Source organism: Cnephaeus nilssonii (assembly GCF_951640355.1).
Source record: "Cnephaeus nilssonii genome assembly, chromosome: 8".
Taxonomy (NCBI): Eukaryota; Metazoa; Chordata; class Mammalia; order Chiroptera; family Vespertilionidae; genus Cnephaeus; species Cnephaeus nilssonii.
This window is the reverse complement of record NC_137079.1, coordinates 69,076,094-69,093,589: the sequence shown is the minus strand read 5'-3', so window position 1 is coordinate 69,093,589 and position 17,496 is coordinate 69,076,094. Positions and strand designations below refer to the sequence as shown.

Sequence of the window (17,496 nt, the reverse complement as noted above, 5' to 3'; positions counted from 1 at the left end):
AGGTGAGTGGTTAGGAGCCAGTGGTCCCGGATTGTGAGAGGGATGTCCAACTTCCTGCAGGATTGGGCCTAAACCGGCAGTCAGACATCCACTGAGGGGTCCCAGATTGGAGAGGGTGCAGACTGGGCTGAGGGACACCCCCCTCCCACCATGCATGAATTTCGTGCACCTGGCCACTAGTGAACAAAATAAATTGACAAATACAATAAGGCCAGAGACATGGAAGAATGGAAACAGACTGAAGATTCCTAGAGTGAAGGTGGGTGGGGCAGGAAGAGATAACCATATATGTAAACCCCATATATGTAAAACCCAGAACACAGACAATAATGTGATGAAGGCCTGGGGAGGGGGCGGGAGTGGGGAGGAGGTTGTCAATTGTGGGAGGCAGGACAGGGAAAGAAGGAGGGAATATCTGTAAAACTTTCAACAATAAAGATAAATTTTTAAAGGTATATATTTTAGACAGATGTCAAATAGGGTGTACTTTCAATTATGAATAAGTGCTTTGACAGAGAGATATTCTTATTAGAAGCTGTGTTAGAAAGATGATATTAGCATTGGGGAAAAACTCACTTTCAAGGTACATAATTTACAAGATTTCTTCTGGAGAAAAAGAGCATTCATATTCTTATAGAAGAAGTGAAATGTTAAATATTAAGTGTTCTTTCAGAGACTATCCTATTGGTTATATTTAAAAAATCCTCAACTAGTATTAGGTAGAAGTAAATTCTGCAAATATATTCTTTTTTTTTAAATTACACTATTGAGATGAAATGCACAGTCATCACACATTTTTATTTCACGCTATTATCTCCAATACAATTCCTCATCATAAAGTAAATATATATTGAATAAATTATATTTATCATACTAATATACATTAAACAAATGTAATTTATGCTGTAATTTTAAATATGTTTTGAACTATGTAATATTGGTTTTTACAATATTAACTTTAGGTTTCTAAAGGCACTTTATTAAAAATTAAACTAACTGGTGCCTTTTAAATTTGACTTATAAATAAATATATCAAGAGAAATTTAGCAGCTCCTAGGAAATAAAAGCAAATTTTTTAGTAAATAGCCTGAATTATAGTAGTGTAATATACACTAAAATCTTCTATATTACCTATATGTCTATGCCAAAAAAATGGAAGTTTTACACAAAATTTTGGAGGCCATATATTTCATGCAAAAAATAAGTACCTTTTCTAATATTTGAAATTATATTTTTATATTACAAATATAATCTTCTTCACTTTATTTCATGGCTAAATAAACAGGAAGCTGTTGGGGATAAGAATGGTGAAAAGTTGAGAAATTTGGGATTGTCTATCAAATGTTGTCATATATATGCTTAACAATAAAATAAAGATGTTATTCATGAAAATTGCCATTTTATCAAAAAGGTATTTCCCTATTTTCCTTGTGAATAATTTTGGTATCAAGTATATTTCCACAAAACCTCTACATTTTTTGGCCTATTTCCTGATATTTAAAATTTTCATTGTTATTTAATAAAATATTTTATCAACTTCAAAGTAAACTCATTTCCAGAAATGAACAATATGCAAATGTAATAAATGTCAGCTGCAAAAAAATATATGCAACACCTACTTAATTATTTAAGTTACTGCACCCTTTTTAAATCTGTGCACCATTGTTCAAAGTTTGCTCATTCAGTTTGTTTTTGTTTTCCAGGTTGCCACAGCTGAAAATAAATCATGACTTTTTTTCTTTTGTTGTTAAGAAAAAAATGTAACTATTTATGGAAATATAAAATATGCATGTAGTAATCAGAAAGTGATTCTAATTAGCATCTTCTTACTAATAACAACAATAAAGATATTCTTATTAGTCAATAACACAATTTATCCTAACACAATTATTTTAATAACTAGTATACAGCTATAAGTAATCATTACAAATATGACTATACAGGTAAATCCCACTTTGGATACAAATATACTTTTTGTCAGATTTTTAAAAACATGAAATAGCCGAAACCGGTTTGGCTCAGTGGATAGAGCGACGGCCTGCAGACTGAAAGGTCCCAGGTTCGATTCCGGTCAAGGGCATGTACCTTGGTTGCGGGCACAATCCCGGTGGGGGGTGTTCAGGAGGCAGCTGGTCAATGTTTCTCTCTCATCGATGTTTCTAACTCTCTGTCCCTCTCTCTTCCTCATTGTGATAAATCAATAAAATATATTAAAAAAATAAAAAATAAAAACATGAAATAAATACAACATTTGGGGTTACAAAAATAAAAATTCACAATCTGATGATTATTTTAATTGGTAAAATACCTTTTTTTACTTATAGTATTTACTATCTAGAGAAAAATAAGAGGCAGATGCAATTTAGCACACATAAAATATCTCCACTGCTAGCATATGTGTACTTCAACCCAAACATCTGTTTAATCTTTTTTCTTTGATGCTTATTCATGTGTGTGAGTATATAATTTATAATAATTTATAAAATAATCTCAATAAATGTTAAATATTTTAAAGGAATTGAGGCTTTAGAGAAATTGTGTGACATTTTGAATGAATTTTGTATAATGGAGAAGCTTGTCTCAAAAATTATCAAGATGTTTATATGCCTTTGAGGTGTTAGGAGTATATTGAATCTATGTACAGTCCACTCATGTCTGGAAAGTATTAATAGCATTTGTGTGGAGTCATGGATTTAGTTTGATAATAAATTTTAATGCTTTTTTGTAATTATTTTCTGTGAACTGTTCTTAAAAATGACAATGAATCACAATAATTTTGTACTTCCTTTGAATCCTAAGTAATAGAGCTTTTCTTTTGTTAATTTTGTTAAAATAAAGCTAAATTATTTTTTTTAAATTAGCTGTTTTTAGGATGAAAATACTTATGCCATATCCTGTGTTTAATTAAACTTCAAAATTTTCTGTAAATTCAACACTAATCAATGAAAAATAATACTTTAAAAGACATTTCTTTAAAATTTCATAATTTTAGTGTCTAAAAACAATTATTAATCTAATTAAAACATTATTCCCATTAACATTATTAAAGTTTTCTCATTTATTGTCTGCAACCTCTCTTTCCCACCTACAACAGATACCTTCAGAATATAAATTCCTTGATGATTACAATATACACGTTACAAATGAACAATTTTTGATTCCTCTGTAATTCATTCCTAGACCAATGTTGCTTTATTAAGTACTAAAGGCCTGGTGCACAGAGTCCTGCACCAGTGGGATCCCTCAGCCTTGCCTGCATCCTCTCACAATCGGGGGATGTAGCAATGTGTAAAGTAGCAGGTGGCCAGGGAGGAGCCCGAGCCGGGGCCAGGTGCCACGCTGCTCCCGCTCATCCTGGCCTTGCTGCACCTGCTGCCTCTGCTGTCGCTTGGTGGTGCTGCCTCAGAGGCAAGAGAGGCTCTAGCTGCCGCAGCTGGGCTCACCAGCCATGAGCTCGGATTCTGGCTGAGCCAACGCTCCTGCTGTGGGAGTGCACTGACCACCAGGGGGGCAGCTCCTTCATTGAGTGTCTGGCCACTAGTGGTCAGTGTGTGTCATAGCGACCGGTCAACCAGTGGAAAGGTCAACAGGTTTTAATGGTTGCTTAGGCTTTTATATATATAGATTCCAAACTTCTAGCATATAACCTGGCTATTTAGTGAGCAACTGATTTTCTCCTTAAGCGGTAATTGTCCTTATATGGTTCTCCACTCCTTCCTGAACACACGGGAAAATTAATCGTGCGTTCATGTGGAACATATGACTTAGGTCTGAATCTTTTCCTCATATTTGAGGGTCTCCTAAAGATTCACTTCAGTAGTGGCAACTGCCTTATAGTATTTTACTTCCCTAACCCCTTCTCACTCCTCACTTCTCACTGACTCATTCTCAGCCATTCCCATTCCATTTATAGTTCCTTGAAGGAAACAGCTGGTATCACATGGTTTGGGGGCCATGGCATTGTTAGGGTCCATCTGGAGAGAGAACTTCATCTGAGTTCCTGGGGAACTTTATTTCCCTGGCCTTCATCCTTCCTTAGAGTATTTTGCCTTATCTATTTTCTCATTTAACTTGCTTTCTGCTAAATTCCTGTTTACTGAAGGAGATAATTAGCTCTGGGTGATTATGATAATTTTGTCTTCACTCTCCAGTTATCCTCCCGATAGACATGCAGAAAAATGCTTAGTAAAGTGGTATCCCATGCCTCTTGCAGAAACACAAGCTTTATGCACAGCTTCTGTTATTAGGATGTTTTAGATTTGTGCATGTATCCCCAGAATTTCTGCTTAACCTAACCATCTGCTTTGCTCCAAATTAAAAGTAAAAGAAATTTCAGAAATTTCAGATTTCTGTCTGATTATTATTATTTTTTTTAATTTCACCTAATTTTCACAGAATTCTATGAAAGGGGAGAGTGGTCAGGATTTAGAGCTAAGAGATTTCTCTTTGCCTTTTCTTGTTTACCAAATCCACTTAAGAAAGTAGGCAATGATATGCATTTTAAATGTATTGCTGGGATTATGGTGATATATATATATATATATATATATATATATATATATATATCACCATATATATATATATATATATATATATATATATATATAGATAACTGTAGATGTAGATAGGTAAAGAGACAGAGAGAGATTTAAATCAGTTACATTTTTATTTATTTTTACTCTTTTCAATTTTTATTTATTTTATTTAATTTTTAATTTCAGAGAAGAAGGAGAGGGAGAGAGAGAGAGAGAAACACCAATGATGAGAGAGAATCACCGATGAACTGCCTCCTGCACGCCCCACACTGGGGATTGAGCCTGCAACCTGGGCATGTGCCCTTGACTAGAATCCAGGGACCCTTCAGTCCACAGCCTGACACTCTATCCACTACGCCAAACCAGCTAAGGCCCTTTTTCAATTTTTGGCAGTGATGAGTAGGTCTTATTTTGTGTGGTTTTACTCTGTCAACATAAGCAATAATTTTGTATGGGATTTGGAATTAAAGAATTTTTTAAAAAAAACTGGATTAAAATCTGGTGTTTTCTTGTACTATGTGAATTGTGTTTTTAATTCTGTGTGTTAATACAGAGGGACTTGAGTCGCACATCCACGTGGAGAAGAGACGGCCCTGTGCATGCCTCCTCCATCCTGGCCAGTGCTTTCCCATGGAGAAGACAGAGCTGACCCAGAAGGCGAAGCTGGCCAGCTGGCGGAGCAGGCCCAGCGCTACCAAGACCTGGCCACCTGCACGAAGACCGTGAGGGAGCAGGTGCAAGCTGCCCCAGGAGAAGCGCAACCTGCTCTCGGTGGCCTACAAGAGCAGGGACAGGGGCGCAGGTCCGCCTGGAGGGTCATCGGGAGCATCCAGCAGAAAACTGACGTCTCCGACAAGACGTGGGTGCTGGTTAAGGACTGTTGCAGCTGGTTAAGGACTACTGGGAGAGAGTGGAGTCTAAACTGAGGTCCATCTGCATGCATGCACCACGGAAGTTGCATGTGGTGACGATTGAAAAAGGTAGATAATTTCCAAGGAGCTTACCAAGAGGCTTTTGATGTAAGCAAGAAAGAGATGCAGCCCACACACCCAATTTACCTAGGTCTGGCTCTTAACTTTTCTGCATTTTACTATGAGATCCTTAATAACCCCACGCTAGCCTGCACCCTGGCTAAAACCGCGATTCATTAGCACCGAAGACTCGTACAAAGACAGCACCTTCATCACGCAGGCGCTTAGGGACAGACAGCCTCACATTATGGACATCAGACAGTGCAGGAGAAGAATGTGTTGTGGCCGAAGGGGCAGGAAACTAACTGCATACAGGGCGTCCTCCCTCCAGAAACCTTTGTCCACATCTCCATTCTTTTTCCGTTGGGATTTCCTCAAGCAAAGAAACCCATTCATGTGTATTCAATCAACGGTTTATAGCCTTCTCACACTGCAGCTGTGGGAAAGCTCCATTCCTTGATTTGTGTTTGTCTCGGCCTTCCTGGTGTGCAGTTACTGCTGTAGAAAAGTGTTAATAGCTTCATAAACATAAGTAACTTCCAAACACTTACATAGAGGACTAAAAATGTATTTGGTATTTAAGTAATATGAACCAGTTCTGCAAGTGACTGTTTTGTATTACTGTGAAGATATGAAAATGTAGTTAATTACAAAAGAGAGAGTGTTTTACATAACTTCTTCATTTCTCCATTCCCTCCCTTACTCTTCTTTGGGGGTTTCCTTTCAGTGATCAACTTCTCCATTTCTTAATGTATTCCTTTATGGTAGGAATCCAACAGTATTAGATTGAATAGGAAAGCATTTGACATTTCCGGGTTGGGGTCACACATTGAAATGCTTCCCGTGTCACATATGGTTGAGGTCTCATGCATCTGAGACAACAGGGAATTTCTTTATTCACTCTTTATTTGATGCTGTTTCAGATGGCAACGTTTCTTCCTAATAGAAATTCACTTACACCTCCAAAAAATAAAATACACAGTGACTTGATTAAGTAAGGATAAGAGTTGTGATGTCATGGTTACTCATTAATGAAAATAGCAAAGCAAGCGTTTTGACATGAGTATTTCAAAAAGTCTTGGAGAGTAAGCAGTATTTTAATGCCATCTTTTAAAGATAAAAAGGTTTAATGTGTATTCAGATTGTCTTTTCAGAACAATGAACTGCTGTCAAGAGTTTCCTGAAGTAGTCTAATGTCATAGGGATGAAGATAGTGCAATACTTGAGAGTTCTGTAGTTGTAGATGTTTTTGATTGTCAAACTTACATTGACTTAAAATATGAAAACCATATTATGCATAATCCTCACATTTTTGTAACTAATCTATTTCCATAGTATATTTTATTTAATTTATCTCAATGAAAACAATAGAATCATAAAATTAAGCTTACAATTAGAAGGGAATTTAGTAATCTTCATTCCAACGCAGAAAATGCTCTGCCAAATTCGTGATAGGCGATAGTCTAGTGTTTGCAAAATAAAATGATTCTGCCAACAAAAAGGACCCTTTGTAACAGTATAGAAGAGAGATGAAAAACAATTTCACATTAAATAAACATTATCAGATGTGCAGGCATATAAGTTGGCACAAAAGTGACTACAAATCTAAATGGGATATCACACAAATTTAACCAGTAAAATGGAAGAAAGAAAACTTAAAACGCCCTAGATTTTTGAAAAACAAAGAGACACACCAGGTGATTGCCTCATATACATTATGTGAAGGTTACTTTCAGGGTTATGTATACATGGCCCCATGAGTCAGAAAGTCTTGAACCTTGCATTGTAAAACTAAACCCTTGGTTCTCTTTATCTGACCTCTTCTCTGTTGAAGGAGACATCCCACAGAGAGATGAGTAGAACTGCAGCTGCTGCCTCACCCTCAACAGAAATCTGAGTTCATAAAAGAGGAACTATATTCTTGGCTTAATACCTAACCTCTAGCGTGCCATATAGCAAGCCTTGGAAGACATTTGTATTACTTACTTGATATAAGTAAAATTTTACCAATATTCCTATTACAATATGATGTTCAGAGCAGAAAGGGATGCCCAATGGAAAGTATGGACCTTACTTTCTATAAGTCACACCCTTTGCTAAAATTTCCAAGCCTTTGGAAGCATTGATTTTTCTACTCCTGGAGCATCATGAGTGATTATGCTCTGCTGTAGCCGATTGCGCTTACCTCGATCTTTTTAACTTCTATTTGGTTGCATTAGCATGGACTAATACATTTTTCATTAGAAACTGCATCTAATGCTCATTTCATACTTATTTTTGCCCTATTAATGGTTTTTATGTTTTGAGACCCAAGCAATCTAAGGACTGGGTAATTGTATAAATGGAAGATGATCAGTTTGATGCACAAATCACTTTTGATCCAATGTTATAAATGTTTAATTTCCATGATTTCTGAAGTGACCTCTCTACTAACACAGCTTAATTGCACTTCTAAGGGCAGCACCATACATCAGCTGGAGTAGAAGTACTACCTTTTAAATTAGAATCTGCCTCCACATAATGAAGCTGCAAATATCCTCAATTCCTTTCTTAATTTGGAACTATGGAGGCTTTTTCCTTAGGCTTTGATTGAAATAAGTATTTATAGCATGGTGTGTTCAGCTTTTCTGCTGGATTTTTACAACAGAAATAGACTAAAATGTATGGAGACACAGCTTTCAATTGGAGCAATTGAAGATTGTGAGAACAATTGAAAAGAAAATGGGACACAGAGCCAAAACAAGTTTAAAAGTCTTAATGCCTTAGAGAAGATACACCCTTGAGAAAATTTCCATATAAAAATAAACCACAGTGCCATTGAATTTTCTCATATTCACTTGTGTATTTTTTAAACAATGAAATACTACAGAAGTATGAATTAATAAAATTTTCTAACATCAACTAAAATTTGAATAAAATATATATAGAAGTACCCTGCTGAACAGTAAAAAGTCATTATTTGAAAAAATATTGTACAATATAGGGATGTGGAGAGGTTCAATCTATAAATAGAAATGCATGAAATATAAAATATGAAGATTAAAATGTTTTTATCCTGGGTTTTCTAAAACCTTTCAAAAAACAATCCTATTTAAACTATATAAACCAAATTAACTTTCATTAAATCATTATAAAATAGAGTAAATTTTCAATAATTTTTTTCAGATGAGATTTTAAAGGAGGGTGCTTTTAGATATTTTTGTGTTATTAAAATTCCAGTAGCTCGTTTTACAAAAAGTGGACCATGTAACTGTCTTTAATGTTCAATTTTGAAATGATTATTATAGCTGATTTTCACATTATGCTTTATCACAATATGTCTACTATTACTATTTCTTATGATAGTATTCATTGTTAAGTAAAATAAATTCAACACATTTTATATATGTTTTAAGCACTTTGTCTGATTCTATGTTCAACCAATTAAAAGTTATTGAAAATTATGAGTGTATGATGTTTTTCTGGAAACTATAGAGGAAGCTAGGAAATAATGATAACAGAAATATAGAGAATGGATAAAAGCATCTTGCATAGTGTTCAAATACATACACAGCAAATACTTAGAGGGAAAAATCTGGAACTGAATTCTGTAGCAGGAACATACACAGATTTTTAGATCTTTATTTATTATTTTGATACATTTTAGTGTGACATCTTGTAAACAACATCATTTTTAACTGATATTTCCCACTATAATGTGTTTTCATTAAGATTTATCCTTAAATCCCTCTAACCCTCCAATTCATCCAGTAAACCTATTATTCACAAGACACAAAGAATTTGAAACTAAATGGACAATGAAAATAGGCAAAGTTATTTTATTTATAAAGAAGATAGATGATGTCTTTTTAAAAAATATATATATTTTATTGATTTTTTACAGAGAGGAAAGGAGAGGGACAGAAAGACAGAAACATCGATGAGAGAGAAACATCGACCATCCGCCTCCTGCAAACCCCCCACCGGGGATGTGCCCGCAACCAAGGCACATGCCCTTGACCGGAATCGAACCCGGGACCCCTCAGTCCGCAGGCCGATGCTCTATCCACTGAGCCAAACCCGTTTTGGCGATGATGTCTTTTTAAATTTTATTTTATCAGTACACTAAATAATAAAGACATATTCACCAAGAAACTGTAATGTAAAAAGGTATACAACTTTAGATTCTGTAAGAATTTAATGCAAGATACATTACAATTCTACTTTCTGGACTATAAAATTGGTATAGTTAAATTTAGTAAATTTTGAATCAAGTATGAAATGAGTTTCTTTAGCTATAAAAATAGAAATTTAAACAAAGGAAAAATCATTGAAATTGGATTAGCTGGATATATTTTTTAACTTCATAAGTTGGAACTCAAAAGAAGAGTGAACTATGGTTATATGAGGTTAGCATTTTAGATTTAGGGTTTGGCATAATCAAAGAAACAAGTGTTGTGTTTTCTTAAAATGAAATTTATGGGACATTAAATATTATACACACACATATATACACGTTCTACTACATATTCATTATATGTCTCATATATACATTCTAGAGGCCCGGTGCATGAAATTCATGCACGGGGGGTCCCTCAGCCCGACCTGTACCCTCTCCAATCCGAGAGCCCTCAGGGCATGTCCTGCTGACGGCTTAGGCCCTCTCCCTGTGGTTCTCTGCTCTCTGCGGGGCTTGCCTGCTCCACACCATAGCGATGGGCAAGCAAGCCCTGCTGGGTGCTGCCTGCAGCTACGCTTGTCTGCTCCCGGGTCGCCGTGGCAACAGCCAAGCAGGCCCTGCTGGATGCTGCCTGCAGGCCCACTTCCCTGTTGTGGGTCGCCAGCAGCTACTGCCAAGCAGGCCCTGCTGTCTGCTGTCAAGCTGCGCCGCTGGACCCACCCCTAGGCCCACCCTGAGGTTGCCTGTCCAGCCCTGCCTGGCTCCCCGGGGCCCCACAGCAGCTGAGGCCGCTGGGGTCTGGCCCTGCCTCCCTCTTTGGCCCTTGAAGCAGCCTCGGCAGCTGCTGACCAGTCCCTCCCCGAGTGCAGGTGCATGGAGGCGGGTCCAGGCGCCGCTGCCACTGCCGCCGCCGCCCCCGGAGAGACCCCTCAGCGTTCGCGGGTTCAGGGGCACCACCACCGCCGCCACCGCTCTGACCTGCGAATGCTGAGGGATCTCCCCTCAGCGGTGATGGATCCGGCCGTTGAGAGGCGCAGGGGGCGGGACTCGCGAGTCCCGTCCCCCAGCCTCCCGCTGCCCAATCGTGGGCATAGCGGAGTGATGGTTATTTGCATATTACTCTATTATTAGATAGGATATTCATATACATATGACTATATTATAACACATTTATTTTGTTTCATATATATCCATATACATGATTATGAAAATATATGTAACAAACCATTTGTTTTTAAGTAATACTTTAGAAGTGAAATATTTGTTGAATGTAATCCGTAAATTTTAATGAAGGTTTTTTCTGATAAGATTTAAAACATATTCCTTTTAAGAATGATCAAGTAAGCAGCAGTACGCTAGTAAGGATAGAGAACAGTAAGAATGGATGAGGTGTTGGACTAAGGAATGGTAGCAAAAACATTTTAATGATGAAGCCCTGATTATCAGTGGACTTTAAAGATACTGAGGTTTTAAACATGAAATTATAGGTAACCAGAGATCAATGTATTTTCCTTATTATATTGGGAAAATAAAAAGAAAGTTTTAAGAATATAAGATTAGAAATATCATTTGATTCAAATCAAGATATTATTAATTTGACACCCATGGCAAAATAAATAAATACAAAAGTAAATTAATGGCACTATATCAAACTAAAAAGCTTCTGTACAGCAAAGAAATCACCAAGACAAAAATGCAACCAACTGAATGAAAGAAAATATATGCAAACAACAGCTCCAAAAAAAATGGTTAATATACAAAATATGTATGAGTTCTTTAACTCATAAACTCAACACAAAACAAACAAACCAATGAAAAATTGGGCAGAGGACCTGAACAGACACTTCTCTCAAGAAAAATGGCCAACAGATATATGAAAATATGCTCAACTTCACTAGCTATTAGGGGAATGCAAATTAAAGCTACAATGAGATACCACCTCATACCAGTTAGAAAGTTTATTGTCAACAAGACAGGCCATAACAAATGTTGGAGAGGTTGTGGGGAAAAAAGAATCCTCATTCACGGCTGGTGAGAATATAAACTGATATAGCCACTGTGGAAAACAGTACGAAGGTTCCTCAAATAATTAAGAATAAAGTTACCATGTGACCCCACAACCCACTTTCTGGTATCTATCTGGAAAATTTGAAAACATTTATTTGCAAAGATAATATGCACCCCTATGTTAATTGCAGCATTATTCATGGTGACCAAGACATGAAAACAATCTATATGGCCTTTGATAGATGATTGCAAGAAGTGGTACATATATACAATGGATTACTACTCAGTCATAAGATAAAATACTGTTATTTTCAACAACATGGATGAACCTTGAGAATACCATGCTAAGTGAAATAAGTCATAAGAAAAAGTTAACAACCATATGATTGGGTGGTAAGCACACCATAAAATATACAGAGGGGTGGGATGGGATTGAGGTGGTGAATCGGGGGGAAAAGGAGATACTTATAATACTTTCAGTAAAGATAAATTTTTTAAAAAATGTTGGACAGTTAGACCCATAACAAGATTAATTATAGAAATAATTATTCAAGAAGGGCGCCCAGCCAGTGTGGTTGAGTAGTTGAGTGTCTACCTATGAACTAAGAGGTCACGGTTTGATTCCTGGTCAGAGCTCATGCCTGGGTTGCGGCTTCAAGGCCATTGTGGGCCATGCAGGAGGTAGCCGATCAATGATTCTGTCTCATCATTGATGTTTCTATCTCCCTCTCCCTTCTTCTCTGAAACCAATAAAAATTTTAAAAAGAAGGGTATCCTTAGGAGAAAATAAATTTCATCTTTCAGTAGTTTGAGGAGAATACAGAAAAAAAAAATTACAGAAAAATTGGGTATGTAAAGCAATCTACACAAGTAACTAAAACATGAAGATGAACTGAAATTAATAAAAACAGAAGACATATACAATTATTTAATTCAAAAATTGAAGGGAATACTATTCCATAAATGAGATCCCTGGTCTAAATTGGATCATGGATAACCATCATTCAAACACTTAAGAAAAAAATACTAATATTTCATAAAACAATTTTAAGAACAGAAGAGGAAGCATTTTCCAACCAATCTTATTAAACTAGTATAACCCCAATATCAAAACCTAAAAAAGTATATTAAAAGGAAAGAAAATAATAGGTCAATATCTTTTATGACTATAAATACAAACATGTTAAGCACAATCTAGAAAATTGAATTTTGTGGCATAAAGAATACTATTTCATATCCAAAACAAGTATATTTCAGAAATGTAAATTTGGATTAACTTTTAAAATTAATCAACTTAACTTAGTAATTGATTTAACACATGTAATATAGTGGTTTTTGTTGTTGCTTTGCTTGATTTAAAACATTGTCTTGACTCAATTTGGAGACCTTAGTACAGTCTAATCACTTCCTTTTCTTAACCAACTGAATAAGGCACATCTCATCCATTTCCCTTACTGGGATCTTACAATCATGGGTCATAACACACCCTCCACAATTGCCCCTGACGCTAAGTACCAGACAGCTAGGGACATCCCTTATGGACATGGTGAAATTAATCAAATTAGTCAATTGACAGTGAGCCCATTAAACCTAACTAACCCTAACTCACCTATTATATATAAACTTTGTCCTATAACCCTACCTTGCTATTACTCTGTGATGAGGTACAACTCCCTGTGTGGTCCTACCTGGTGGCCATCTCTCACTTGTAAATAACAATGTTCTGCCTTTCATCTATGTAAGTGTCAGTGTGTTGTATAATATTATCAAAAGAGACTTTAAATCTTATAAAGTACTACGTTAGAATGTTTGGAATTTTTCATTGTGGACAGATCACATTGTTGTTGTTGTTTAATTTAAATTCCTAGACATTGTATTATTTTATATTTTTATATTTTACTAGAGGCCTGGTGCACGAATTCTTCAGCCTGGCCTGTGTGGATCAGGCCAAAACCAGCTCTCTGACATCCTCCGAAGGGTCCCAGATTGCGAGAGGGCTCAGGCCAGACTGAGAGACCCCACTGGTGCAGGATCGGGGCTAGGGAGGGACCATAGGAGGGCTCCAGGGTGTGTCTAGCCCGTATCACCCAGTCTCAATTGGCTGGACCCCAGCAACAAGCTAACCTACTGATTGGAGCATCTGGCCCCTGGTAGTCAGTGCATGTCATAGTGACTGGTTGAGCAGTAGACCGGAAGGTCGACCGAACGGGTGGACACTTAGCATATTAGGCTTTTATATATATAGATTAGTCATCACACATACACACAACTATCAGATAGTTATTATTATCGTTGACAGTTTACATATAAAAATACTAAATCATAGAGTAATAATTTGTAAAACAACATATATTTTTTATTATTTATTTATTTATTTTTATTGTCTAAAACTAGAGGCCTGTTGCACGAAGAGATTCGTGCAATAGGCCTTCCTTCCCTTGGCTTCCAGCACCAGTTTTCCCCCTGCACCCGGGACCTAGGCCTTTGCTCAGGCCGAAGTCTGCCTTCTTTGTCTTTGCTGCAGGCTCCGGCCAGAGAGTCTGCCGCCTTCATCTTCGCTGCAGACTCTGGCCGGAGTTCTCCATCTTTGTGTCCGCTGCTTCGCTGCAGACACCAACTGGAGTCTGCTGTCTTCGTCTTTGCTTCAGACCCTGGCTGGAGTCTGCCCTCTTGGTCTTCGCTGCAGACTCCGGAGTCTGCAGTCTTCGTTTTCGCTGTGCCAGAGTGCCACTCTGTAGATCCCTTTGCCCCCCACCCTCCCTCTCATAGCAGGAGTCCTGCCCTGCCCGGCCACTCCATACCTGGAGCAGCTGGGCGTCCGCCATCTTTGTCCTTCTAATTTGCATATTCCCTCCTGATTGTTTGGTGGGCGTAGCGGAGTGATGGTCAATTTGCATGTTTCTCTTTTATTAGTGTAGATTTTATATATGTTTCCTTTTTCCTAATTGAACCCCTCCCCCATCCCTTCCCAGCCCGTGCAAGCGCCCACAGCCCAAGTGTCTGTGTCCATTGGTTATGCTAATATGCATGCATACAAGTCCTTTGGTTGTTCTCTAACTCCCCTCCTTTACCATTTGTCTCTAGATCGATCTATTCTTGTTCATCAAATTACGTTAATCATTATATCCCACATATGAGTGAGCTCATGTGATATTTATCTTTCTCCAACTGATTTATTTTGCTTAGCATAATGCTCTCCAGGTCCATCCATACTGTTCCAAATGGTAAAAGTTCCTTCTTTTTAACAGTGGCATAGTATTCCATTGTGTAGATGTTTTCTAATCCACTCATTTGCTGCTGGACACTTAGGCTGTTTCCAAATCTTAGCTATTATAAATTGTGCTGCTATGAACATAGAGGTGAATATATCCTTCCTGATTGGTGTTTCTGGTTTCTTGGGATATAGTCCTAGAAGTGGGATTACTGGGTCAAATGGGAATTCCATTTTTAACTTTTTGAGGAAACTCCATACTATTCTCCATAGTGGCTGCACCAGTCTGCATTCCCACCAGCAGTGCAGATGGTACCTCATTGTCGTTTTGATTTGCATCTCTCAGATGATTAGTGACTTTGAACATGTTTCCATATGTCTCTGGGCCTTCAGTATGTCCTCTTTCAAAAAAGTGGCTATTTAGATCCTTTGACCATTTTTTTGATTGGATCATTTATCTTCCTTTTGTTAAGTTGTGTGAGTTCTATGTAAAGTTTGGAGATTAAACCCTTATTGGAAATATCATTGGCAAATATGTTCTCCCATGCAGTGGGCTTTCTTGTTGTTTTGTTGATGGTTTCTTTTGCTGTGCAAAAACTTTTTATTTAGATGTAGTCCCATTTGTTTATTTTCTCTTTAGTATCCATTGCCCTAGGGTCTGTGTCTGTAAAGATATTGCTATGACATATGTCTGCTATTTTGCTGCCTATGGAGTCTTGTGGGATTTTTATGATTTCCCGTCTTACATTCAAGTCCTGTAGCCATTTTGAGTTTGTTTTGTGTATGGTGTAAGTTGGTGGTCTAGTTTCATTTTTTTGCATGTATATGTCCAAATTTCCCAGTACCATTTATTAAAGAGACTATTTTTACTCCATTTTATGCTCTTGCCTCCTTTGTCAAATATTAATTGAGCATAATGACTTGGGTCAATTTCTGTGTTCTCTGTTCTGTTCCATTGGTCTATATGTCTGTTCTTGTGCCAGTTCCAGGCAGTTTTGAGAACTGTGGCTTGGTAATATAGCTTGATTTCTGGTAAAGTAATCCCTCCAACTTTTTTCTACTTTCTCAGGATTGTTGTGGCTATTTGGGGTCTTTTTTTATTCCAGGTGAATTTTTGGAGAGTTTGTTCTAGATCTCTGAAATATGCCATTGGTATTTTAATGGGAATTGCATTGAATCTGTAAATTGCTTTGGGTAGTATGGACATTTTAATGATGTTGATTCTACCAATCCATGAACATGGTATTTTCTTCCATTTGTTTATGTCTTTCTCTCTTTTTTTCAATGTCCTGAAGTTTTCTGAGTACAGGTCTTCTATGTCTTTAGTTAAGTTTATTCCTAGGTATCTTAATTTTTTGGTGCTATGGTAAACGGGATTGATTTTTTCATTTCTCTTTCTGTGGGTTCATTATTGGTGTAAAAAAGGCCACAGATTTTTGGGTATTAATTTTGTATCCTGTTACATTGTCAAATTCATTTATTAGGTCTAGCAGTTTTTTGATGGAGTATTTGGGGTTTTCTATGTTTAGTATTATGTCATCTGCAAATAAGGACAGTTTTAATTCTTCTTTTCCAATTTGGATGCCTTTTATCTTCTTCTTGTCTGATCGCTATGGCTAGCACTTCCAGTAGTATGTTGAACAGGAATGATGAAAGTGGGCATCTTGTCTTGTTCCTGTTCTTAGGTGAAATGAGTTTAGTTTTTGGCCATTGAGTATGATGTTGGTTGTAGGTTTGTCATATAAGGCTTTTATTATGTTTAGGTATGATCCTTCTATTCCCACTTTGCTGAGAGTTTTTATCAAGAAAGGGTGTTGGATTTTGTCAAATGCTTTTTCTGCATTGATTGATATGATTATGTGATTTTTGTCTCTCAGTTTGTTTATATGATGTATCACATTAATTGATTTGCGAATATTGTACCATCCTTGCATCCCCGGAATAAATCCCACTTGGTCATGATGTAAGATCTTTCTAATGCAATGCTGAATCCGATTTGCTAGAATTCTGTTGAGAACTTTAGCATCTACGTTCATCAAGGATATTGGCCTCTAGTTCTCTCTCTCTCTTTTTTTTTTTTTTTTTTTTTTTTTGTGGTGTCTTTATCTGGTTTTGGCATTAGGGTAATGCTGGCTTCATAGAAAGAGCTTGGAAGTGTGCCTTCCTCTTGAATTTTTTGGAATAGTCTGAGGAGGATAGGTTTTAGTTCTTCTTTGAATGCTTGGTAAAACTCCCCTGTAAAGCCGTCCGGACCAGGGCTTTTGTTTGCTGGAAGCAACATATGTTTCTTAAATGGTGAATACTTTGTATTATTATTTCTTTTTACATTTTCCCATAATTCTGTCTCACTCACTCTCACATTCACTCTCTCTCTCTAACTCTATAACTATCCTATAAGATATTAGGTATTAGAGATTTTTTAGATGTTTCATTATACTGACACTTGCTATCTTCAGGCGCCTCACATGTATTAGGTCTGTGTTAGCTATTTAAATTTAAATGAATGCATTCAATGAATAATAAAAGTCATTTCTTTATCTTAATGGATAGTAATATATGAAATTGTTTAAATACCACCAAGAATTCACACTGAATTCTTGAATACCTGGGCTG

General features: G+C 36.8%; 1 pseudogene across 1 annotated transcript; it reads left to right on the top strand.

Moving 5' to 3' along the window:
- The first annotated feature begins 5,165 nt into the window (after positions 1–5,165).
- Positions 5,166–5,811, top strand: LOC307104129 (14-3-3 protein theta-like; annotated as a pseudogene). The gene has a single exon. The product of its transcript is annotated as a 14-3-3 protein theta-like (transcript).
- The last annotated feature ends 11,685 nt before the right edge of the window (positions 5,812–17,496 follow it).